This window comes from Mobula hypostoma, chromosome 14 (assembly GCF_963921235.1).
Source record: "Mobula hypostoma chromosome 14, sMobHyp1.1, whole genome shotgun sequence".
Classification (NCBI taxonomy): Eukaryota; Metazoa; Chordata; class Chondrichthyes; order Myliobatiformes; family Myliobatidae; genus Mobula; species Mobula hypostoma.
The window spans coordinates 30,552,407-30,577,637 of record NC_086110.1 but is presented as its reverse complement, the minus strand read 5'-3'; the positions used below and the strand labels follow the sequence as shown (position 1 = coordinate 30,577,637).

The 25,231-nt window shown below is 41.9% G+C and overlaps 1 long non-coding RNA gene across 1 annotated transcript in view; it reads right to left on the bottom strand.

Moving 5' to 3' along the window:
* Positions 1-8,351: 8,351 nt before the first annotated feature.
* LOC134356488 (uncharacterized) overlaps positions 8,352-25,231 on the bottom strand; it is a 54,099-nt gene continuing 37,219 nt past the window's right edge. Inside the window, exons 2-3 of the long non-coding RNA XR_010020366.1 lie at positions 11,859-11,971; positions 8,352-9,677 (exon numbers count right to left, since the gene is read on the bottom strand). This is a non-coding gene — a long non-coding RNA (uncharacterized LOC134356488). The remainder of the gene's footprint in view (positions 9,678-11,858; positions 11,972-25,231) is intronic.

Below are 25,231 nucleotides of genomic sequence, written 5' to 3'. Positions count from 1 at the left end.
TAAGTATGCCCATTTTGAAGGGAGCGATTCTGTAAAGAACTTGTTGGCATAGAATTTCAAAGTTATTTCCAGTAAAATTGATGTACCAAATAATGGTTCAATTTACTCAAGATGATCATTAATATTCAATAAACAAGTACCTGAAAAAAGTTAACATTTCTGTGCTGACATAACCACAACCCTGAGAGAGGTTGAGATAAAGAGGTAGCATCAGGGGGCAGATTGGGATCCTGAATAAGGACTTGGAATGTTTTAATAAGCAAGAAAATAAAATCAAGAAAATGTGTCATAACTGAAGCATGAAAAAATAATTATTGATTCAAATGCAGTAATGATTTGCTTTGTACTTTTGAAATATGAGATGGTTAAGAGCTATCATGATGAAATCATTTCCGCTAACAAGTTATCTGAGGAGATGAGTCTGTGACAACTCCTCCCCTTATGTGGGAAAGGACAGAGGAGTACAATCGGGGATTTTAAACCATATTGATTGTAAATGAAATACTGTTCATTGAACTCAGACTCCAAAACTAATTGAGGAGCTAAAACAAAGAAGGGGAATTAAGTGATGTAGAGTAAAGGAGGCAACCACAATTTATAAATTTGTTACGGTGCCTAACAAAATTGAGGAGTGTTTATGACATCATTCCTTTATGCTATTCCTTTATTCATCTGGCTCTCTTCCCCAGACCACTTCCTATTTCATTCCTTATTGAGGACTGATTAATTTGATAGTAATATGCTATATTGTTTACACATAGGCAGCCATGTCATGAATTAACCATTGCAAAGTTTACAATGAAATTTCGTCATTCATACTGGTACAGCATATAGCATTTAGTAAAAACAAATTAATTTTTTATATGGCCACCAATATGTGAGATGCACACTCACAGTAGACCATTTATTGTAGAAAGATAAAAACAGAAGTATTTTTTAAAAAACTGTCAATCTGCTATAATTTAGGACAACTCTTTATTCCAAAATTTTGTACACCTTATGGTTTATCAACGATTTTGAATTATTCTTCTTTCTTCAAAACAACTTGCTGCATTGGTTCCTCACCATTAGCACTTGAAAGCATCGGCTCCCTCCCTCCATCCCCCACACCCTCACACCCCACTTTCAAAAATCAAGGCAAACAATTGCGAATAAAGAAAAACATTCAGTGTGAACATGCAGCTATATGTCACAGGCTCATGCTGACAAGATTTAAGTTCCTTGAATTGACTCTGTGTTTGTCAGGTGCGCTTTTCTGATTGCAATATTCTGTCATCTGTTATTCGTTGATTGAAATTGATATTATTCTGTGACATGGGGCAGTGTTAGTCACAGGCAGGAAGCTCTTCTGTCACAGGTGGAGTGTGCTGATATGGGTCAGGGGAAACAACTCAGTGATTCACTGGATTCTGCAATGGAGTTTTTGGATTGCACAGTTTCACATGGGTTGAATGATTTTAATCACAATATGCACAGCAGTGTGAGTTACAAAAATAACTGCTCTAAAACAAACTTTTCAGCAAAAGTCTAAGTGACAGAGCTCACAGGAAGTCAGTAAAGTGTCATTTCAGTGACACTAGTTTGGTCTGTGGGTGCCCAACATGCAACTCTTTATTACAGGCAGATTGTTTGCCATCCCATTGATTTTATTTCCAATGTTAAGAGATATCATGTACAAATCCAAGCACCATCCTTTAAACTTTTATTTCATCTGAAGGTTGGCTAAACTGATTTTTCAAGAATGCTCTTTGATATTAATATTTGAATGAAGTGCAGATACATTAACGGTGTTGTAGTTGAGAACTTCAAGTCCTGGTCCAACCATGTTAATATCACGGCCAGGAAAGCTCACCAACATCTCTACTTCCTTGGGAGGCTAAAGCAATTTGGCATGTCTACATTGATTCTTACCAGTTTTTATCAGTGACTCATAGAAAGCATTCTGGCTGGATGCATGACAGTTTGGTATGGAAACTGCTCTGCATATAAACACACAAAACTGTAGAGAGTTGTGGGTATAGCTCGACACGTGACAGGAACCAGCCTACCCTCTGTTGGCTCTGTTTATACTTTTCCGCCTCGGTAAAGAAGCCAGCATAATCAAAGACCCTACCCATCCAGAAAATCCTCTCTTCTCCGCTCTTCCATTGGGCATTAGATACAAAATCCTGAATGCACATACCCCCAGGCTCAAGGACAATATCTATCCCACTGTTATTAGACCCTTGAATGGATTTTTTGTATGGAAAGACAGACTATTAATCTTGCACTTTATTGTACATTTGCACTGCACTTTCTCCACAGTTTTTACACTTTTTTCCTGTATTGTTATTATTTTACCTTATGCTAACTCATGCACTGTGTCACGATTTGATCTATGTAAACAGTATGCAAGACAGGCTTTTCATTGTACCTTGCTGCATGTGACAATAATAAACCAATGCCCATACCAATCACCTCTGGGGACTTTTTAAAATATTGACAGGTCTTTGTGAAGAAAATTACTTAAATGAAACGTTCGACATCATAAGCACACTGCAGAAATGTAAATAAATAATTCCAAAAACAAATTATTTATGTTTTTCCTTAAGGCATGAAATTTCCATCCTGGTACAAGGGAATTTAACCCATTTTATTTTAGCAGATGGAATATTTATTAACTAGACCACTGACAGAATATCACTTACTGTTATGCAATTCCAAAAATCTAATTAAATATTCTATGATTAGAAAAGACACTTTTAAAATGTTACCTTGAAACCTATTCCAATGGTCAGAATAAATAAAGTCTGCAGAATAATGAAAACTGTCTACATCTTACCATGTTTGTGACGATACCAGCAGCACACAGCCTGGCGGGATCACCCCTTCAGCCATGCTGTGCAGCTCCCTGCTGGCTATTTCCCTGCCTGACCCGTTGTGAACTGGACAGCCCTCTTGTCATACAATGCAACTCCACTTTGTAAGCCTGCAGGTTTGGATGGTGGCCTGCATTGTCAAGTGCCATCTCTCCCCAACCCATCATCTTCCATGGCTCTTTTGAATAGTTGGCTTTTGAAAGCTATGTTTTAGAAACGTAAATTTTAATGTTATTCATAGAGCTTTAGTAAAGCCAAATGAGTGGATGCACCAGACAGATGGCCACATTTCTTTAACTATGCTCTATTTTGTAATTCCTCTCAAAGAGCAACAACATTTTTAGTCTGCTTCTGTGAGCTTCAAGTTTTGCAATATTTATTGGGAGCTTACTTTACAGAAGTAATTTGGTCAAATTTGTAAAAACTGTGGGTTACACAGACAAGTGAAAAAATTCACAACACAATGCCGATTCATATCATGATATCTGCAGAAAATTAATCTGAATGAATGGATGTGTTATGTTTGCAAAGGTTGAATCAAGCTATGACATTCAAGCCACATCTGACACAGAGCTACATCCATTTTGCTCCAGTACCGTAGACTGCTTCTAGCCTCCACCTCTGAAAGCATTTTGAATAATCTCAAGGGTTAGGCATTCAGGATTGAGATGAAAGAGCAGCAATTTATCCAGAGGGCAATGAATACTTTTCTTTCACTTTCACCCACTGTCACTCTATAGCATGACATCGATAGGATGCAGAGCTGGCCTGAGAAGTGGCAGACGGAGTTCAACCCACATAAGTGTGAAGTGATTCATTTCAGTAGGTCAAATTTGAAGACAGAATATAATATTAATGGTAAGACTCTTGGCAGTGTGGCAGATCAGCGAGATCTTGGGGTCCGTGTCCATGGGACACTCAAAGCTACTGTGCAGGTTGACAGTGTTGTTAAGAAGACATGTGGTGTGTTGGCCTTCGTCAACTGTGAGATTGAGTTGAAAAGCCATGAGGTATTGTACAGCTACATATAAGACCTTAGTTAGATCCTACTTGGAGTACTGTGCTCAGTTCTGGTCACCTCACTACAGGAAGGATGTGGATACTATAGAGAGAGTGCAGAGGAGATTTATGAAGATGTTGCCTGGATTGGAGAGCGTACCTTATGAGAATGGGTTGAGTGAACTTGGACTTTTCTCCTTGGAGCGACGGAGGATGAGAGGTGACGAGAGAGGTGTATAAGATGTTACGTACCCCGTAACTGGGTTGCCAAACCAGCAGAAATGGATCACTCAGTTGGAGTCTGGAGTACTAGAACTAAGAAAGTTTTATTAAAGAAACAAGCAACACAGTAATCGAAAGGATAATAAATGCAACAATTCAACAATGATAACCACACATGTGCACAGAATTAAGATAACAGCATCAATCAAGCTCTATCGTTGTCTAGGGGTAAATGACCAATTTCAAAATGACTCAAAGTTCAGTTCGCAGTAATCGTTGCCATGGCGATGGACAAGGTGGGGGAAGAGAGACAGAGAGAACAACTCATCATTCAGCACAGCTTCACTCACAGACCAGCGAGATTGCTCACGAGCAACTTTTGGGCGGGTCCTTGGTGATGTCACCTGAGGTCACCGACTGTGACCCCTCCTCCAGATGCGGTCGATCCTCTGCAGTGAACCCGGCACCCAGGCAAGGGCGGACACACACCGGGTTCCCGCTGATCGTACCTTTCCACCCTTGTCGTTGTCTGGTACTTCTCACCCATTCGTGAGAAGCGCACCGCTTCCAGGGTCTCGTTACCTCGGGTGGCGTGTGTCTCTGTCTTAGCGAACCTGTCCCTTTTTATCCCCCTGCTGGGGTATCGCCTGTCCATCACTTCAAACAGTTCAGGGTTCAAAGGGGGGAGCCGCTCCAGACAGCTCTCCCTCCCACATCCCTTCATTACACATCTCCAGACGCTGCTCCATTGTTCCTTATCTCTCCTTCCCCTGAGGGCAGGTGGCAGACCAACTGCTGATGCCACTGATGCTAGCCCAGGCCAGCAAACATCTTAATTTTATGTGTATTCTCGTAACACTTCCCCCCTTTAAGGATTTTTACCGGGAGGTAAAAATTACAAACATGACTACATTATCTGATACATACACAATATACATCTTTAACAGTTCTTTAGCTAATACAGAGAATTTGAAGCTGTCAACACCTTAACAGACAGTCATCACATTTTCTGTTCCTTTTACACGTGTTATTAATAATCCCTTAGACCAGGCTCCAACTCAGCAAACTTCATAGTGGCCAAAAACACTGATGAATTGCGACCAATGTAACCTCTCATTTGGTTTTGTCCCGGACCACAACAACAAGGGTCGTCCCATTCCGACTCAATTTTCTCTCGCAAGGGCTTAGTAGGAGGGGGACGGGTATTGACCGCAGAGTTATTGCAAAACTTCCTGCAGTACCCCACCATCTCCAAAAGCCTTCTGAGGGCCCTCTTGTCTGTCGGGGTTGGGAGGTCAGCGATAGCCTGCACTGTAGCTTGCATCACTGCCAGTTGCCCCTGTGTCACCACAATTCCCAGGTAAGTGACCCTTGTGTGGCCGAATTCATTTTTTTCAAGGTTCACTATCAAACTGGCTTCAGACAGCCGTATTAAATTGCCAATACACACCTCTGTGTTCATCAGCCCTTTAGTCACTGAATTACTCGAAAAATATGGGTGTTGTTTACTTGGCTGCCCTATTGTAACCACAATCACCCAACGTCCCAGTTCTTTGCATTTCCTCGGGACAATCAAACACATGGGTGCGAGTCGTTTAATTACTCCTTCGGGGATTAAGGGAGAGACCTTATCAGTAGACCTGGCCAAAACAATAGCCTTCTCCCATCTGACCGATCCCATCCTAATCTTTTCAAAATGGTTTTTTCCTCTTAGCAGGGGGCCCCTAGCTTCATTGATTTCCACGCTAACACCGACCAGGTTTGTTAGCATATCAAAAGCCGGTGACCGTCTCAGTTCGCGTCGGTCATGATCAATAACATTTTTCCCCCTGGGCAGCCGGTAAATCTCTTTCATGATTCCACCAACTGTTTCCTCCAGCACCGCAAAATGTCCATCGGGGGGTACCTCGTGGGCCATGTTAAAAACCTCATCCCCATAACTCTTTTGCACCACCCCCCACTCCTCATCTGCGGATGCTGTACTTGATTTCCCTTTCTTCCTTAGCACTTCCTCATCCGCACAATAGCTTGTCAAGGCTGTGTCAGAGAGAGCGGTCTCTGCAAAACCCATCAGCCACTCGCCTCGCTCCTGCGTCTGCACAAATTCTTTCCTGGCTACTGCTACGTCCGTCCCAGCTCCCTCACTACCTCTTATCTCACTACACCCTGTCTCATACAAGGTTGGCAGAAATGTTTCAGCCAAATTCACCATCGCGGGCGGGGCCTCCATGCTGGCAGGCTGACCCGTCAATCTCACGACTGGGAACACGATTCCTCCGGCGATGTCATTACCGAGCAAGACTTCCACGTCTTTCATCGGTAATTCGGACCTCACCCCGATCGTGACTAGTCCAGAGACCAGGTTGCTCTGTAAATGTATCTGGTGCAAAGGGACTGACTCTGTCCCTTCCCCAACACCTTTGACCTCTACCTCCCCAGTCTGGGTCTCTGAGCTAAACTCTAATACACTCTTCAGTATTAGTGACTGACACGCTCCCGTGTCTCTCCAGATCCGCACTGGAACTGGTTTTAACCTCTTTTTCACTGACACCAGTCCGGCCGAGATAAACCTCTCGCGCCCTTCCTGGACTTTTTCAGACCTGTCCTTCCCTAGCGGTTCGCTTAACAGCTCAATACAGCCATTCAAAATTTCCGCTTTTCCTTTCCCCGTCTCCTTCCTTGGGGCAAAGTACCTGGACGCAAAGTGTCCGACTTTCCCACAATTAAAACAGACGACCCCAGGAGACTTCCTACCAGACTGCTCCCGGTCTACCTTATCCTTTTCACTAGTCCCCGGCTTACTTTCTGACTTTTCCGGCGGACTCTCCCCGCCGTCCTGACTACCCTTCTGGTAGCCTTTACTCGGGGCAACCTTCATTTTATGCGTCAACGCATACTCATCCGCTAACTTAGCAGTTGCGGCTAACGTGGCTGCCTCTTTCTCATCGAGGTAGGGTCTCATACCCTCAGGGACACAACCTTTAAACTGCTCAATCAGAATCAGTTGCAGCAGTCTGTCATAATCCCCCCCTACCCCTTTCGAGGCGCACCAACGCTCACAATATGTTTGCATCTCACGAGCAAACTCCAAATACGTGTGGTCCCACCGCTTCCTCGCATTCCGGAACCTCTGCCGGTATGCCTCCGGGACCAACTCATAAATCCTGAGGATGGCCTCCTTCACCACCTCATACTTCTGGGCATCTTCCGCGGATAAAGCGGAGTAAGCTTGTTGGGCTTTCCCTTTCAGTACACTCTGAAGTAAGACAACCCACTTATCCCTCGGCCAGTCCTGACGTATAGCTACTTTTTCGAAGTGGAGAAAGTACCGATCCACATCGGTATCGTCAAATGGGGGAACCAGCCTAACCTCCTGGGTCGCCCGGAACCCTCCACCTTGGTTCGGCACGAGCCCCTGCTCGGCCCTTATCTTTAACTTCTCCAGCTCAAATTCCCTTTCCCTCTGCTTCTCCTCTCTCTCCAACTGCCTGTCCCTCTCTCTCTCTTCTCTCTCCAACTGTCTTTCTCTCTCTTGCCTTTCTAACTCTTTCTCTCTCTCCCGCCTTTCTAACTCTTTCTCTCTCTCCCGCCTTTCTAACTCTCTCTCTTTCTCCTGCCTTTCTAACTCTCTCTCTTTCTCCTGCCTTTCTAACTCTCTCTCTTTCTCCCGCCTTTCTAACTCTCTCTCTTTCTCCCGCCTTTCTAACTGCTTCTCTTCGTGTTCTAACTGCCGTACCCGGAACTCGTGCTCGAGTCTCAGTTTTTCAAGCTGTACCTGTACCGCGTCTCCAGCAGGTTTTTCAATAGACACCTCCCCCAGCTCACCTTGGGGAAACACACCTTTAGATACATAGTGCTCTACAATAGCTCTGTGTATCTCCTCTCTCCTCATTGTCGACTTCACCTTAGCAAGATTCACCCGTTTGGCCACAGCTATCAATTCCGATTTCCTGGCATCCTCTAATGCCTCCAAGGTCGGCGCCTTTATAAATTCCTCAACCTCCATTTCTGCTGTTTGTCTTTTCTTTCTTTCGGGAATTTTAACCCAATCAATTTACTCCGTCCCAAATTTAGCGTTCAAAATCCCGGACGAGCCCCCACTTATGTTACGTACCCCGTAACTGGGTTGCCAAACCAGCAGAAATGGATCACTCAGTTGGAGTCTGGAGTACTAGAACTAAGAAAGTTTTATTAAAGAAACAAGCAACACAGTAATCGAAAGGATAATAAATGCAACAATTCAACAATGATAACCACACATGTGCACAGAATTAAGATAACAGCATCAATCAAGCTCTATCGTTGTCTAGGGGTAAATGACCAATTTCAAAATGACTCAAAGTTCAGTTCGCAGTAATCGTTGCCATGGCGATGGACAAGGTGGGGGAAGAGAGACAGAGAGAACAACTCATCATTCAGCACAGCTTCACTCACAGACCAGCGAGATTGCTCACGAGCAACTTTTGGGTGGGTCCTTGGTGATGTCACCTGAGGTCACCGACTGTGACCCCTCCTCCAGATGCGGTCGATCCTCTGCAGTGAACCCGGCACCCAGGCAAGGGCGGACACACACCGGGTTCCCGCTGATCGTACCTTTCCACCCTTGTCGTTGTCTGGTACTTCTCACCCACTCGTGAGAAGCGCACCGCTTCCAGGGTCTCGTTACCTCGGGTGGCGTGTGTGTCTGTCTTAGCGAACCTGTCCCTTTTTATCCCCCTGCTGGGGTATCGCCTGTCCATCACTTCAAACAGTTCAGGGTTCAAAGGGGGGAGCCGCTCCAGACAGCTCTCCCTCCCACATCCCTTCATTACACATCTCCAGACGCTGCTCCATTGTTCCTTATCTCTCCTTCCCCTGAGGGCAGGTGGCAGACCAACTGCTGATGCCACTGATGCTAGCCCAGGCCAGCAAACATCTTAATTTTATGTGTATTCTCGTAACAAAGATGATGAGAGGCATTGCTCGTGTGGATAGCCAGCAATGGTGGTGGAGGCAGATAAAATAGGGTGTTTTAAGAGACTCTTAGATAGGTACATGGAGTTTAGGAAAGTAGAGGGCTATGTGGTAAGGAAATTCCAGACAGTTTCTGAAGTAGGTTACATGGTCAGCACATTATTGTGAGCTGAAGAACCTGTTATGTGCTGTAGATTTCTACGTTCTAAAGAGGTCTTTGTCATTTCTGCCACTGAATATCACATGCAATGTGCTAAATAACTTCTCCTTCTTCTTCTGTTCACATTCTTCTGGTTGTCAGCCACATTTCTGAATCTCTCCCTCCAATTGTCTGTGCCCAAAATACTTTCTTTATGATGAATTTGTATGAATTCATATGTTAAGATCATTTATAAAGGCATATATTGCAAATTATTTTCCCTTCCAATTTGGAGATGCATTTCCTAACACAATGGATTAATGCTAACTTGCTTCCCTGCTGTTAGGGGGCACAATGTGTTTTCTGCCTTTATTTGTACTCAGCTGTACCTTATCACTTGCTCATGGCAATAATACAGTTGCTGTCTGGCATTCAATATGATCACTGCAGATGAAGGTTGGCAAAATGTTTTCACCTCCTGTAGAATTCAAGATTCAAGATTGTTCCTGTACACAAGTGTAAGAAGAAGGAAACTACTGTCACTCTGGATCTAATCGAGCACAACAACTCAAAAGATAGAGAAAACAATAATAATAAGATAAACACACAATAAATATAAATGCAGGTACATAACTGAAACCTGTCGAGTGGTGAAAGGCCCCAAAAGAGTGGATGTGGAGAGGATGCTTCTTATGGTGAGGGAGTCTAAGATCAGAAGAGACAGCCTCAGAATGGAAGGGTGTCCTTTTAGAACGGAGGTGAGCAGATATTTCTTTCACCAGAGAGTAATGAATCTGTAGAATTCGTGGCTGTGGAGGCCAAGTCATTGGGTACAGGCAGAAGTTGAAAGATCCTTGATTAGTCAAGGCATGAAGGGATATGGGGAGAAGGCAGGAGGTTGGGGCTGAGAGGAAAAATGGATTAGCCTTGCTGAAATAGCAGAGCAGACTCGATGGGCCAAATGGCCTAATTCTCCTCCTATATCTTATGGTCTTATAAGATAGCTTATATACGTAGATTGATTGTATGTCCATAAAGTCACGCTAGGTTGTGCATAAGGTGACTGATGGGAAATAATAAATTAGTGGTGGAGTTAGTGGGTGGAGGTGTTGATCAGCCTTACTGCTTGGTGAACGTAACTGTCTTTGAGTCTGGTGGTCCTGGCGTGGATGCTATGTAGCCTCCTCCCTGATGGGAATGAGGCAACAGTCCCTGAGCAGGGTGGGTAAGATCCTTTGTGATGTTACTGGCCCTTTTCTGGCACCTTTCTGTATATATGTCCTTGATGGCAGGTAGGCTGGTGCAGTTTTGATTACCCATTGTACAGCCTTCCTGCCTGCAGCAGTGCACTTTCTGTACTAAGCAGTGATGCAGCTTGTTAGGATGATCTGTAGAATGACCTGAGTATGGATGTGTAAGGTCCAGCTCTCTTCAGGCTCCTCAGAAAGTAGAGGCATTGGCGAGCTTTCTTGACTGTGTAGGACATGTTCTTGGACAATGAAAGGATGTGTGCATTGTGCACACCCAGGAGTTTGAAACTGCTTGATAAATTTAACTGAATGTTGTTAAATAATTATGAGGCCATTTGTGATCAGATGGTTGCTGAAGTCATGAACATAAGCTGATGGAACAGCTGTTTGAACACCCAAAGTGGCTGACAGTTACACAGAAAGAACATGTGATCTAAGAACATGCAGACTATGAGTCCGTTTTATTCGTTGGCCTGGCTTGTCTTATTTCTCCAGGTTTAGATTTTGTAAATAGATGCACTACTATTTATATGAGCATTTAAAAAGAGGAATAGTTTTATCTTAATAACATTAGTATGAACCAAGGATGTCTTCTTTAGGACATTAGTTGTTTGTCAGTATGGACTTATGTTTAGTTTTCATAAAATTCTGTTGTATTTCTTTCCCCCCTGCAATTTCCAGCAAGAAAATGAATCTCAGTGTAGTATATGGCACATATGTACGTGGATAATAAAGTTACTTTGAACTTTGAATGAATTGGCCTTTAAATTATGAGTATGCAATAGTGAATGGAAGCTCATCTGAGGTGATAGGCGCCTTGTTGTTTGGAGGTAAACATATTGTTTCCTTTTGAAGAAGAGGACACATTCCACAAATGGCTTTGGTATCATTTCTGCTGGCTATTTATGTCATTTAGTTTAGCTCTCATATGTTACTTTTGCAAAAAGGCTGCTACATTTACTAGATTCCAATAGTAACTGATCTTCAAAACCTGATTCTTTTTTCTTCTGAAGTGATGTTGTCACTGCTGATCAATGATCTTTGTGCCCAACCAAAAATCAAACCCAACCCAAAGCACAGGAAATATGAATCATACTGATCTACTCATCTACAAAATTAGTTACTCAGTATTTGTTTGGGATTCCAAAATGAGGTCAGCTTCTGTTGCCTGTACAATATACAGGTTACAATGTACCCAAAAATATAACATATGGTTCTTATGCTAAACAAATCAAAATAACTTGGTTAAGAACAGATTAATTTAATCTGTTTATCGATAGGCATCTCTTCTGTATTGGTCTTATACTTGTGATGAGAGTACTTGACGAGGATGGCTTGGACCCAAATGCTGGAGTATCTGAAGCAAGGATCAAGACATGGTATCAAACTGGATTAAGAACTGAGCACAGAATCTCAGTTCAGGTGCTCTTTACTTACTCAATTCTTGGCCCCCAAAACCTGACTGCTAATTAGCGGAACATCCTGAACCCTTAGACGGGCCGTGCAAGCTATCCATTCTCTGGAGAGTTAGGGCATCTGAATCCTGGAAACTGAAGAGGATAATAATAATAATAATAATAATAACTGTCTTATGCTTTATTTTTCTATATGTTCTATACTCATCAATAAATATTCCATGCTCCCTAACCCATGCAACATAATAATTCATCTTATGATGAATAGAGTCTTTTAAGAGGCTCCTGGATAAGTACATGGACCTTAGAAAAATAGAGGGCTATGGGTAACCTGAGGTAATTTCTGAAGTAAGTACATGCTTGGCACAGCATTGTGGGCCAAAGGGCCTCTATGTTTCTATGTTTCTATCTGGCAATATACTGCATGTTCTGAGTCTCTATGATGGGAACATGTGCAAGTCGACAACAAATAGAATTGCACAATATCCCCAACAAATAACGCATTTTCTCCACAGAGCAGTTCTTGATCACTTGTAGCTGAGTGTGGGATCCCCATGTCAGCTTCAGTAGCCACAACTGAATCTATAGAACCAAAGTGGAGTCAAGTTATCCTCAGTACCAGGTACTTCACAAGGAGAAAAGTTTTATTTCATCTTATGTTTTTTTCTTAATAAAAATATTACTCCAAAACACTGCCCAAACACTATAAAACTTGTAATTAAAGAGAAAATGCTTCTAAACTTTAAAAATTACCAGGTGTTTCAAACAGAAGTAAAAGATCTTTTATTATAAATTATATATCCTTCATTTTTAAAAATTTCATTGATAACATTCAAGGATAATGTAAGAGTTTTACAAAATCATGACCTTCTTAGAAGCAACATACATCAAAGTTGCTGGTGAACGCAGCAGGCCAGGCAGCATCTGTAGGAAGAGGTGCAGTCGACGTTTCAGGCCGAGACCCTTCATCAGGACTTAGAAGGCTGCTTTGTGATTTGAGGGATAACATTTAATCAAACAGTAACGTGGATTGAAAGACATCATTAGGAAGGGTAACAGGGTAATATTAGCAAATGAAAACTGATGTAAAAATAGATCAGTAGACACAAAGCATTAACAACTATTTATGTTACCTGAACGTGAACCCTCACTTACTTTTCCCCCTCTTGTGCAAGTTATATTCCTTAGGAAAACAGTTGATGAGATTACCATCATGATTGCCAAAACAATCGTTCAGGTCCCTGGTACGTTCCATTTGCTGAGTAAGAAGGATAGCAAATTTTTGCAGCCCTCAGACTTGGGGTTCCTGTTGTGGTTCAGAGCTCCATAGTGAGAGGCTGCATTTCTCTGCTTCCCAGAATTAATCTGCTATGAAAGAACTCTTGGGATCTATACAAACTCCCCAAATATATCCATTGTTCACTTTAGTTACATTAACATTTTTCTCATAAATACATAAAAATACAGAAGATCCTGGTTAATTGGGGCAGCCACTGATTGTGACAGCTCTTGAAGAACACAAAAACTAATCAAGAAAATAGCTGGTATTCCCTTCATTTATTTAGGACACTATGCTGCTTAATTGGGGCAGGAAACTGTTGCTGAACAGTTACAAAATAGCATCAGTCGCGTTCACTTGTGTGGCCGTTAGACACTACACTACATCATGCTCTGAGTGAACAGTTTTTCGATAGCATAGTTATGCTTGTTTGTGTTCAAAAAGGAATGATTTTTGTCATGGATAGTTGGCGAAAAATAAACAGCAAGACAATTCAGAATCGTTTTGCTCACTGTGGTTTCAAGCATTGAGGCTTGGATATGCTGGGATTGGCCAAGAGTGAAAATAAAATGACTTCACTACTTCAACAAGTAGGAACTACGAAGAACTTGAAGGTATCAAAAATCAGCTTGAATGAACATAGAACATAGAACACAGAAATGTACAGCACATTATAAGTCATTCCGCCCACAATGTAGTGCCGACCATGTAACCCACTCTAGAAACTGCCTAGAATTTCCATAGCTCATAGCCCTCTATTTTTCTAAGCGCCATGTACTATCTAAGAGGCACTTAAAAGACCCTATTGTATCCGCTTCCACCACCGCCGCTGACAGTGCATTCCACTCACCCACCATCAACTGTGTGAAAAACTTACTCCTGACATCCCTCGGTATCTATTTCCAAGCTCCTTAAAACTCTGTCCCCTCATGTTAGCCACTTACAATGTACAATGTTCAATGAAAATGAAGATTTGCAGGATGCAATCACCAAAAGCATTGTATGAACGCAGTCCATTATCTGCACTAGACATCTGCACTGATTTTGGTCATTTACAGGCAATCAAAAGAACATGTAAAAATCATACATTGGATGTATTCCTCTGTCGACAATTACTAGGTACTAATACATAGCTTTATAGTATAGTAGTTCCAATTTGTTTTGCATTTATGTTCCCGCCACTGCCTGCAAGGAGTTATTACTTTCTCGCCCATGACCACCTGGGTCTTTTTCGGGTGCTCTGGTTTCTTCCCATAGTCCAAAGACATACTGGTTGGTAGATTAATTGGTCATTGTAAGTTGTCCTGTGATTAGGCTAGGACTAAATTGAGGGTTGTTGGGTGGTGTGGCCCGAAGGGCTGGAAGAGCTTGTTCCGTGCTATATCTCAATAAATAAATAAATATATAAATAAATTTCTATGGAACCTTGGCTAATTGGGGCAATCCCTTAATTCGGCCAAAATGTACTGGTCTTGATATATCCGAGTCAACTAGGATCCACTGTATTAGATTTCATATAACCTTCTAGAGCTGTTATATACTGTTCATAATACCAACAGTACAGAATACAAACAGAAACGTCCCAAATGCTTTTTAGTGTTTCTTCCCAAAGATTCTGATTTGTAGTATATCTAAGGTTCATAATTAAAAGTTGTAACATTGTTATCTATGTTATGTACAAAATGTTTAACTCAAAACATTGAATCACATGAACCAGGCTAACACCAGCTTTTGTTTCATTGTTTTCTTCTTGCTTTGATATGAGGTCAGTGAAAAAATCAACAATTTGTAACACTAAACCCTGTTTGAGAATATAACTGTTTCATAATTTCTTTCCTGAACACAATGAGGGTACTTAAAACGAATCTGATTAGTTAATATTAACCAACTGGAACAATAGTTAATTACAAGTCTTACTGTTCAATACCTCTTCATCTTCATTTGAAATGAAATCTTAAATTCTGGGCATCATGGGATTTAGTTACTGATAAGATCCAAATGGCTGTCTAATTGAATGCAGAAACAATATAAATAAAAATCAGAACAGGAAATTTATCAATGTTTAGTTGGCAGATTAATCAGGTTCAGTTGGTTAAATCTAAAATTGTGATATCCGTGGACATGTGGCAATTTCTAATATACTGATTGGCTCACTTGAAAGGGATGGTTTTACTGTCAAAATTTGTTGTAGATTTCTGTTGGTTATCCACTTGTTGTTTGCGAGTACAATATAATGCTGTATTCAGGAGTTTTGCACACTATTAGATTTTTAGGTTGCTATTCAGTAGCAAATTACAAAGTACAAAAGTTCATTGATTTAAAAAAAAATCAATAGATGTTAATTTTCGTAGGATTCAATATGATTATTTTGGGAAAAACGTAATTATCTTTGTACATGAGTTAAGTTTAGTGAATGTTGTAATGCAGACAAAATAAAGTGGCAATTTTCACTTCTAGATGAAAGAGGAGGAAGATCCTCACCATCATATTCAAACCCAGATTTTGTCTGTTTCTATCCGCCTCCCACTTCGATTACAGTCTTGCACCTCCTTTCCTCTGCGTGGTCGGGTATCTTTGCTCAAATACATTTTAACTAAAGTTGTTATTATAACTTCATATTTGTTATTCTATTATTCTGGCTGGTATTTTCCATACTGTTAATGAAGAGTACAAAAGCTCTGTGCAGGTCAATGATGTATAAACTCAACACTGGTCTCTCCCAGCTAATCTGCCCTGGGGATCAACAGTTTACAATAAGGAAGTGACCCTGTACAGTCTAAGATATTGAAATGTTTTGGCTGATTGTTCTAGGTTATTTTAAATTTCACTGTCCCGGTTACAGGGTATGCCTCTTTTGTGAGAACAACCAAATTTTGTTTTTATTGTAACACAGAATATGGTTATGTACCTAATGTGACTCCATATTCTCTCCCTCACGTAGAAGGTCATCTTCCACCCTTGAAACATTATTTCATTCCAGCCTTTACACTTTCCTATCAGCTGAATCCTTTCATGTTCCTGACTTACCTCAAATTCAACTGATTCAATGCTCCCCTGGACAACGTGATTAACATCATCACTTCCCAGCATGTTTCTTAATTTCATTCTATTGTTGGCTGTCAAAGTCATACTTAAAGTTCTAGTGCTTACTACCAACTGCAGTCTTCTCCTTCCCACTTAAGCAGCTCTCTCTCTCTGACTTTGCCATTGTTCTGAAAACATATAGTTCTCTCCATTTCAGTAGTTGCTTTGACTTCAGGTTTCTGGACCTTCTACCCAAATTCCTCCAACCAGCCCCAACTCCCAATCCTTCTGAATTGGAGACCCTCTTTTTTAACTGCGGCTACAGTTTAGCCATTCCTCACTATCACAACGACTCAGTTCAGCAGACACAAATATTGAATAAATCGAAACCCTTCAGTGGTTTTCACCACGCACCTCATGGCATATGAAGCCATTTCATTTTGTGCTATCCTACATAATCAGGAAAGCTCACCAATGCCTCTACTTTCGGAGAAGGCTGAAATGAGCTGAACTATGCACATCTATATTCACTTCATTTGACAGATGCACAGTAGAGAGCATTCTAACGTGCTGCATCACTACATGGTACAGAAACTGCACTGCAGCAGACAGTGAAGCTGTACAACGGGTAGTCAAAACTGCCCAGCTCATTACCTGCACCAGCCTACCCACCATAAAGGATATATATACAGAAAGGTGTCAGGAAAGGGCCAGTAACATCATGAAGGATCCTAGCCACCCTGCTCATGGGCTGTTTGTCCCACTTACATCAGAGAGGAGACTACATAACATCCACAACAGGACCACCAGACTCAAAAACAGTTACGTTCCCCAAGCAGTAGGGCTGATCAATACCTTGACCCACTAACTCATTCTTCCACACCCTGCCCACCACCACTACTTTATCATTTCCTGTCAGAGTCACCTGATGTACTGACACTCCTGTGCCCAGCTTCACAAGACCAGTGAGAGCATTTCCCAACAAGAAGCCCTAGATGAACCGAAAGGTCCGCAATCTGCTGAGGGCCAAATCAGTCGCATTTAGGTCTGGTGTCCAAGTAAAGTACAACTTCTGGACAGCCATCTGACATGCAAAGTGGCAATTCTGGATCACAGAAGGATGCTCGACAGCTGTGGCAATGCTTGAATGATATAACGTCCAACAAAGTGAAACCAAGCAACATAGGTGACTACAAGGCTTCACTCCCAGATGAGCTCAATGACTTTTATGTTGTTGTGACTATCAAAACATGGAGGCACCATCACAAACTCGCACAAGCCCCGCTGACCCTGTGATTTCAGTCTCTGGGATCTATGTGAGAGCATCCTGCAGGAGGGTGAACCCATAGAAATCATCCGGCCCAGATGGACCACCTGGCTGGGTAGTAGAAACCTGTACTGATCAACTGGCTGGAGTGTTCCTGAGGATTGGAGGGTGGCTAATGTAACCCCACTTTTTAAAAAAGGAGGGAGAGAGAAACCGGGGAATTATAGGCCGGTTAGCCTAACGTCGGTGGTGGGGAAACTGCTGGAGTCAGTTATCAAGGATGTGATAACAGCACATTTGGAAAGCGGTGAAATGATCGGACAAAGTCAGCATGGATTTGTGAAAGGAAAATCATGTCTGACGAATCTCACAGAATTTTTTGAGGATGTAACTAGTAGAGTGGATAGGGGAGAACCAGTGGATGTGGTATATTTGGATTTTCAAAAGGCTTTTGACAAGGTCCCACACAGGAGATTAGTGTGCAAACTTAAAGCACACGGTATTGGGGGTAAGGTATTGGTGTGGGTGGAGAATTGGTTAGCAGACAGGAAGCAAAGAGTGGGAATAAACGGGACCTTTTCAGAATGGCAGGCGGTGACTAGTGGGGTACCGCAAGGCTCAGTGCTGGGACCCCAGTTGTTTACAATATATATTAATGACTTGGATGAGGGAATTAAATGCAGCATCTCCAAGTTTGCGGATGACACGAAGCTGGGTGGCAGTGTTAGCAGTGAGGAGGATGCTAAGAGGATGCAGGGTGACTTGGATAGGTTGGGTGAGTGGGCAAACTCATGGCAGATGCAATTTAATGTGGATAAATGTGAAGTTATCCACTTCTTTGGTGGCAAAAATAGGAAAACAGATTATTATCTGAATGGTGGCCGATTAGGAAAAGGGGAGGTGCAACGAGACCTGGGTGTCATTATACACCAGTCATTGAAAGTGGGCATGCAGGTACAGCAGGCGGTGAAAAAGGCGAACGATATGCTGGCATTTATAGCGAGAGGATTCGAGTACAGGAGCAGGGAGGTACTACTGCAGTTGTACAAGGCCTTGGTGAGACCACACCTGGAGTATTGTGTGCAGTTTTGGTCCCCTAATCTGAGGAAAGACATCTTTGCCATAGAGGGAGTACAAAGAAGGTTCACCAGATTGATTCCTGGGATGGCAGGTCTTTCATATGAAGAAAGACTGGATGAACTGGGCTTGTACTCGTTGGAATTTAGAAGATTGAGGGGGTATCTGATTGAAACGTATGAGATCCTAAAGGGATTGGACAGGCTAGATGCGGGAAGATTGTTCCCGATGTTGGGGAGGTCTAGAACGAGGGGTCACAGTTTGAGGATAGAGGGGAAGCCTTTTAGGACCGAGGTTAGGAAAAACTTCTTCACACAGAGAGTGGTGAATCTGTGGAATTCTCTGCCACAGCAAACTGTTGAGGCCAGTTCATTAGCTATGTTTAAAAGGAAGTTAGATATGGCCCTTGTGGCTACAGGGATCAGGGGGTATGGAGGGAAGGCTGGGTTCTGAGTTGGATGATCAGCCATGATCATAATAAATGGCGGTGCAGGCTCGAAGGGCTGAATGGCCTACTCCTGCACCTATTTTCTATGTTTCTATGTTTCTAAACCTTTGACCTTTCACTTCGACATTCTGAGTTTGCTTCAAGCAGTTTCCAGTTATACTGGTACCCGAGCTGAACGTGGCAACAAGTCTCAGTACAGCGACTATCGTCCAGAGCCCTCATATCCATGGTGTTGAAGTGCTTTGAGATGTTGTTGAAGAAACATATCAACTCTTGCCTGAGAAATGACTTGGATCTGCTCCAATTTTCTGACTGTCACAACTGGAACATTTGGACAGTAAAGATGCGTAAATCTAGATGCTCTTTATCAGCTACAACTCGGCATACAATACTAACATCCCCTCAAAACTAATCAATAAATTTCAAGATTGGGCCTCAATAGCACCTTGTGTAATTGGATCCTTGACTTCCTCTCCACAACTTTAAATTCCTCAGTGTTATCATTTCAGAGGATCTGTCTTGTGCCCAGCAGGTAAGTGCAATTACAAAGAAAGCATGGCAGTTCCTCTACTCCTTTAGATGTGTGTGAAAATTCAGCATGACATTTAAAACTTTGACACACTTATATAGATGTATGGGTAGAGAGGACATTGACAGGTTGCATCATGGCCTGGTTTCGAAACATCAATGCCCTTGAATGGAAAATCCAACCAAAAGTAATGGATATGGCCCAGTCCATCATGGGTAAAGCTCTCCCCAAAAGTGAGCATGTCTACATGGAATGCAGTTGCACGAAAGCAGCATCCATCATCTGGGATCCTCACCATCCAGGCCATGCTCTCTTCTTGCTGCTGCCATCAGGAAGGAGGTACAGGAGCTTGAGGAGCCATACCCCACGTTCAGGAACAGTTATCATACCTCAACAATCAGGCTCTTGAACCAGAGTGGATAACTTCACTCATCCCATCTCTGAACTGTTCCCATAACCTATGGACTCACTTTCAAGGACTCCTTATCTCAAGTTCTCGATATTTATTGCTTATTTACTTATCATTGTTGTTTTGTTTTTTACATTCACACAGTTTATTGTATTTTGCAGATCTGGAATAACAATTATTTTGTTCCCTTTTACACTTGTGTTCTAGAAATGACACTCAACAGTCTTGAATACTTGAATTCTGAATCTTGACCACTAGAGGAAGTTCTTATAACAGAACATAATGTATCTCTTAAAGGGACTTCTCCCATCAAGGATTACCACACATTATCTCATTTGATTTAATTTGGTGTTTCTTATTTGGTTCTTTGTTTTATAATGGGGCAGATACTGTTGTTGTTCCTTTTCGCGACTTGTGGCACATTGGGTGGCACTTTTGCCGCTTCGATAGCATTTGGCTGTGTTTTACGAGGCTAAGTTGTTAACTCAATGCTCAACTCAGCACAGATGGAAAGTGTGCAAGGAGCTGGCCAGATTCGATCTCAGGACCATTCACTTCGAAGTCCGGTGCAGATGCCACTGCAACACAGGCCGGCTTGTGGGACAGATACAGTATCGGTAAATTTTCTTCCGATGTTATTCATATATGTAGCCATTGTCTCCATAATGCAACTCGACTAATGGGATTCGGGGGTGTAGTTGCCTTAGGCTGAATGGTTTTGCAGTAATTCTGAAGATTAGCTCCACTCCTTTGGGAAATTTGTTGGATGGAAGATACAACATTGTAGTGACAAAGACAGAGGAAATTTTTGGGATAATGATGTTGTTTGCATGCATGTCACCTGATTCCTGAAGTAGGCCACCTATGCTAACCTCTGTCATTGGAGGAGATTACCAGACAGATGGGGAAAACGATTCAAGGATGGGACATCTGGACTACATCACCCAACACGAGGAAGGAGCATTTGGGATGATATTGAGGACACTGAGGCCCTACATGGGGAACACACAGAAACCCTGCATGTGGCAGAAAATAAATGCACCATCTCACAAGCAATCTACCCATCTGTCCCATTAGCCACATCCTGTCCCATTTATTGAAGGATCTAAGGTCATACGCTGGACTGATCGTTCACTTCTGAATCCACAATACTGGAGTGGAAGCAGTCAGCCACAATCCCATAGGACTGTTGAAGACTTAAGTATACATGATGTTGCTTTTGACACATGGAACCTTTTGTATGCTGGAACATCTTTTTATGAAAGTTAATTTGAGACGAAACAACTCAAACTCAAAAGTGTCTGAAAGTTACAGAGGAATAATGAAATCACAATACACCCAAACAAAACAAAAGAGCTGGTCACTGATTTCACACCACCAGACTCAAGAAAAGCTCCTTCCCTTCAACCATTCAGTTTTTGAAGACCTATTTAAGACTTATAAGTTCTTCAATTCTTATTTAAATGGTAAAAAAATTGCAGTATGCTGCTGTGCAGATGGATTTGGGAGTGCTTGTGCACGAATCACATAAAGTGATGCGGCAGGCTATCAAGAAGGCAAATGGAATATTGGCCTTCATTGCTAGAGGGACTGAAATTAGGAGCAGGGAGGTGATGCGGCAACTGTATAGGGTACCAGTTAGGCCAGACCTGGAGTGCTGCGTGCAGTTCTGGTCTCCTTACTTGAGGAAGGATATACTGGCTTTGGAGGTGGTGCAGAGGAAGTTCACCAGGTTGATTCCAGATGTGAGGGGGATAGACTATGAGGAGAGATTGAGTCATCTAGGACTGTACTCACAGGAATTCAGAAGAATGAGAGGAGATCTTATGGAAACATATAAAACTATGAAAGGGGTAGATAAGATAGAGACAGGAAAGTTGTTTTTCCACTGGTAGGTGAGACTAGGATTAGGGGACATGGCCTCAAGATTCGGGGGAATAGATTTAGGATGGAGATGAGGAGGAACTGCTTTTTCCAGTGGATGGTGAATCTGTGAATTTTCTGCTCAATGATACAGTGGAGGCTACCTCTGTAAATATACTTAAGGCAATGTTGGATAGGTTTTTGCAAAGTAGGGGAATTAAGGGTTATGGGGAAAAGACAGGTAGGTGGAGATGAGTAATTGTCAGATCAGCCATGATCTTATTGGATGGTGGAGCAGGCTCCACGGGCCAGATGGCCGACTCCTGCTCCTATTTCTTATGTTCTTATATTGAACCAACCAGGAAAGCGCTAATCATGACAGTTTAGCAACACTACTACCACTTTGATCACATTGCAGTGAAATAGAATTTTTTTCCCCTAATAGTGTTTACTTGTAAAAATTGCATTTAATTTACGTTTATTTAATGGTTTGCTTGTAACAGCTGCTGATATGATTCTATGTGCCTGTGATGCTGTTGCAAGTAAAATTTTCACTGCAGCTGTGTATACGTGTACTTGTGCATATGACAACAAACGACTTTGATTTGTCTTCAATTCAGTCTCTTCCATTATTGTCACTTCAGCATTTCCTTTTGCCCTACTTCGCATTGTGCTGCTGAACTTTTCACCATTCTGTTGCTCTGCAATTATTATTGAATTTTGTATTACCTTGCATACTGCCTTTTCCTTGAGTTTCAGGCAAGCAAGGGATTTTGTTGCATCCTGGTGTACATGAAACTAATCTAATCCCTAATCTAAATTATAGACAAACCATCCAGTGCTATGCTTATATTTCTCCAGTGGGCCCTCAGGACTGAGGGGTGACTTGCTTCTATTCTGGTTCCATGGGTTCTGAAGGAACTCATGCAGTTAGTGAGTAAACTACAGCCTCTTCTGCAGGTTGGGCAGGAGGTGCTTTGCAGGGTAAGCAGGCGGGAGTGCTGCTGGTTGGTTCGTGATGTTTTATGCTCCCTTTTGCCAGATTTGCAGGGTTTCTGTGTCCCACAGGCAAATCCACTGAGTTGCTGGACTAGCTAATTTTTAAGGTAAAACTCACTCTGAGAAGATAGAGTTCCACTTCAAGTTTGTTATGAAGAAGAAGAAACATCCGGTACTGGACTCATTTCACTGCTCACCTGCTGTGTCTCACTCTGTACAGTGGTCAAAGTCAACGTGTATGAGTTCTTGGCTAGGATTGTCAGGAGCTGTTCAGGTCTGTCATTGTTGTGATTGTGCATGAATGTCTTGATCTTACAGGTCCTAATTCTAAATTGTGCACTGGAAGAAGTAGCTTCTACTGCCTGGCAGAAACAGCTGCCCTTATATCCAGCTTGCTGAAACTTGTCGGGAGAAATGATGAGGAAAGAGAAGGGCAATGATGTTACAAAATCCTGCTGAGTTCTCTTGGGAGGGTACAATCTGCTCCAGTGCCACTGTATTGTGAGACAGGAAAACTTGTCAGAGCCACTACTGCTGAAGGGTGTTGCAATTCCACTGTTAGATGTGAGTGAATGTGTGGATTTTATTGAGAAGTAACTGAATTGAGAACAGCTTCACATCTCTCATGACCGAATAGATGCTACTTTTTATCAAGGCTCATGTCCAGATAAATACTGTTTGGATTGGAGAGGGTGACTGGAGATGTATCTCATAAAAAGATTCAATTTACTCAGGAGAGGAGAAAAGGAGGGGGAAAATTATATCTGAAAATCTAAATGAAAATTAGTAGAAATAAACCCTTGATTTAATTTTGAAGGTTTTTTTTTGAATTTCCTGAATCGTGTGAAAATAAGCCGTAATAAGCTTGGACATTTTATTTATTTTGAAACAGGCTTTTAACAATGGAAGGATCGAACACATCTATAAACTGTGGAAAAAAATTGAAACTAGGCATTCTTTCTGAAGATCTATTTATAGATTTTATCTACTTTGTGGTCTGAGACAGGTCAGCAGGTTGGTTCCAGGATGTGTAATTCAAAGCGCAATCATCTTCTAGGCTTGCTAAATCAATCATAATTAATGCACTCTGCTATTTCTGTCAAACTGATTACTGCTAGAAGACAGAATAAAGAATCCTTTCATAACACAATGTGAAAGTGGAGCAAATTCTTCAATTGCATCTAATAACTGTCTAAAGTGAAATGATGGGGTCAGAGTTCCTTCAGTGACCTGTGCAAATTGAATTATGGATTAATTATATCCACATTATAAAATTTATGTTAATAATCATTTGATCATCTGTGAGCTAGTTATTACCAACACAAGGTCTGCATGACACATTTTACAACAGTAAGTACTTAAATTTCTGTCGTTATGGATGAGCAAGATAGCTAATTTTTTTTAACAAAGGTTTCTAAATTAGTCAAACAAATGTGAGGAAAATGAAAGTCACACATTCAAAGCAATGCTTATAAGTATAATACCCTTGCAAGTATACAGTATTAAAAGTAATATTCTGGTTTTATTGCATTGTTAGAAGCTGGCCCTTAGCTTCAGGGGTCACAGAAGAGCTGATCATCTGATTAATGCATTCCATATTTTAAAGTGGCCACTTTAATGCATCACCTCTTAGTCATGTGCACCACAGGCCACAGGCAGTCTAGAAAACTTACAAATTGTTAAATCCAACAAGACATAAAGAGTAGGATCAGATTTTGAAGCTTAATGTCCATCTACAGTAAATTTCATGTAATTAAGAATTCCCCAAAGAAAACAAAATCTTATGTCGGGGTGGACAGGTGGCTATTTATCATTGTAAAAATCAGATTTTAAATAAATGTTACGAAGCTGTACTTCCTTTTGTATATCATAGCAGAGAACTAGTGGATCCATATAAGCTGAAGAGCTTTGAAACAGCAACTGGCAAACTATCATCAGGTGTGTTTAAAATATACTTTTATAGACACAGAGATTCCGCAGTTGTTTGACGTCTTGGGCAACACCCACAATGCGTTGGAGGAACTCAGCAAGTCTGGCAGCATTTATGGGGCGGAACAGAGAGCCCACGTTTCCGTCCCAGGCCCTCTGTCAGCACTTGAGAGGGAGGTGGCAGAAGCCAGAATAAGGTGCAGGGAGCGGGTAGGAATAATAAACTGTCAGGTGATAGATGAAATCAGGTGAGGGGAAGGTGGGTGGCGGGGAGAGGGTTAAAACAAGAGGGTAGGAGATGAAAGATAGAAAAGGTAAAGTGGCTGAAGAAGGAGGGAAAGGTGTTTGGAATATATATGTGCACCTTTTAAGTGTTTAATACTAAACATAATCCCTCTGCACCTGCTGTGGGTTGTGACTGAGGGGGGCTGAGGGGGTGGGGTGGGATATGCAGTTTATTCAAGGTGCTGTTCCTGAGGATCCATTAACACACTGCTGTGTAGATGTGGCACGTGATCATGTGTTGGTTTTGATACCACACAGAGTATTATGATCCGGATAAACAGGTATC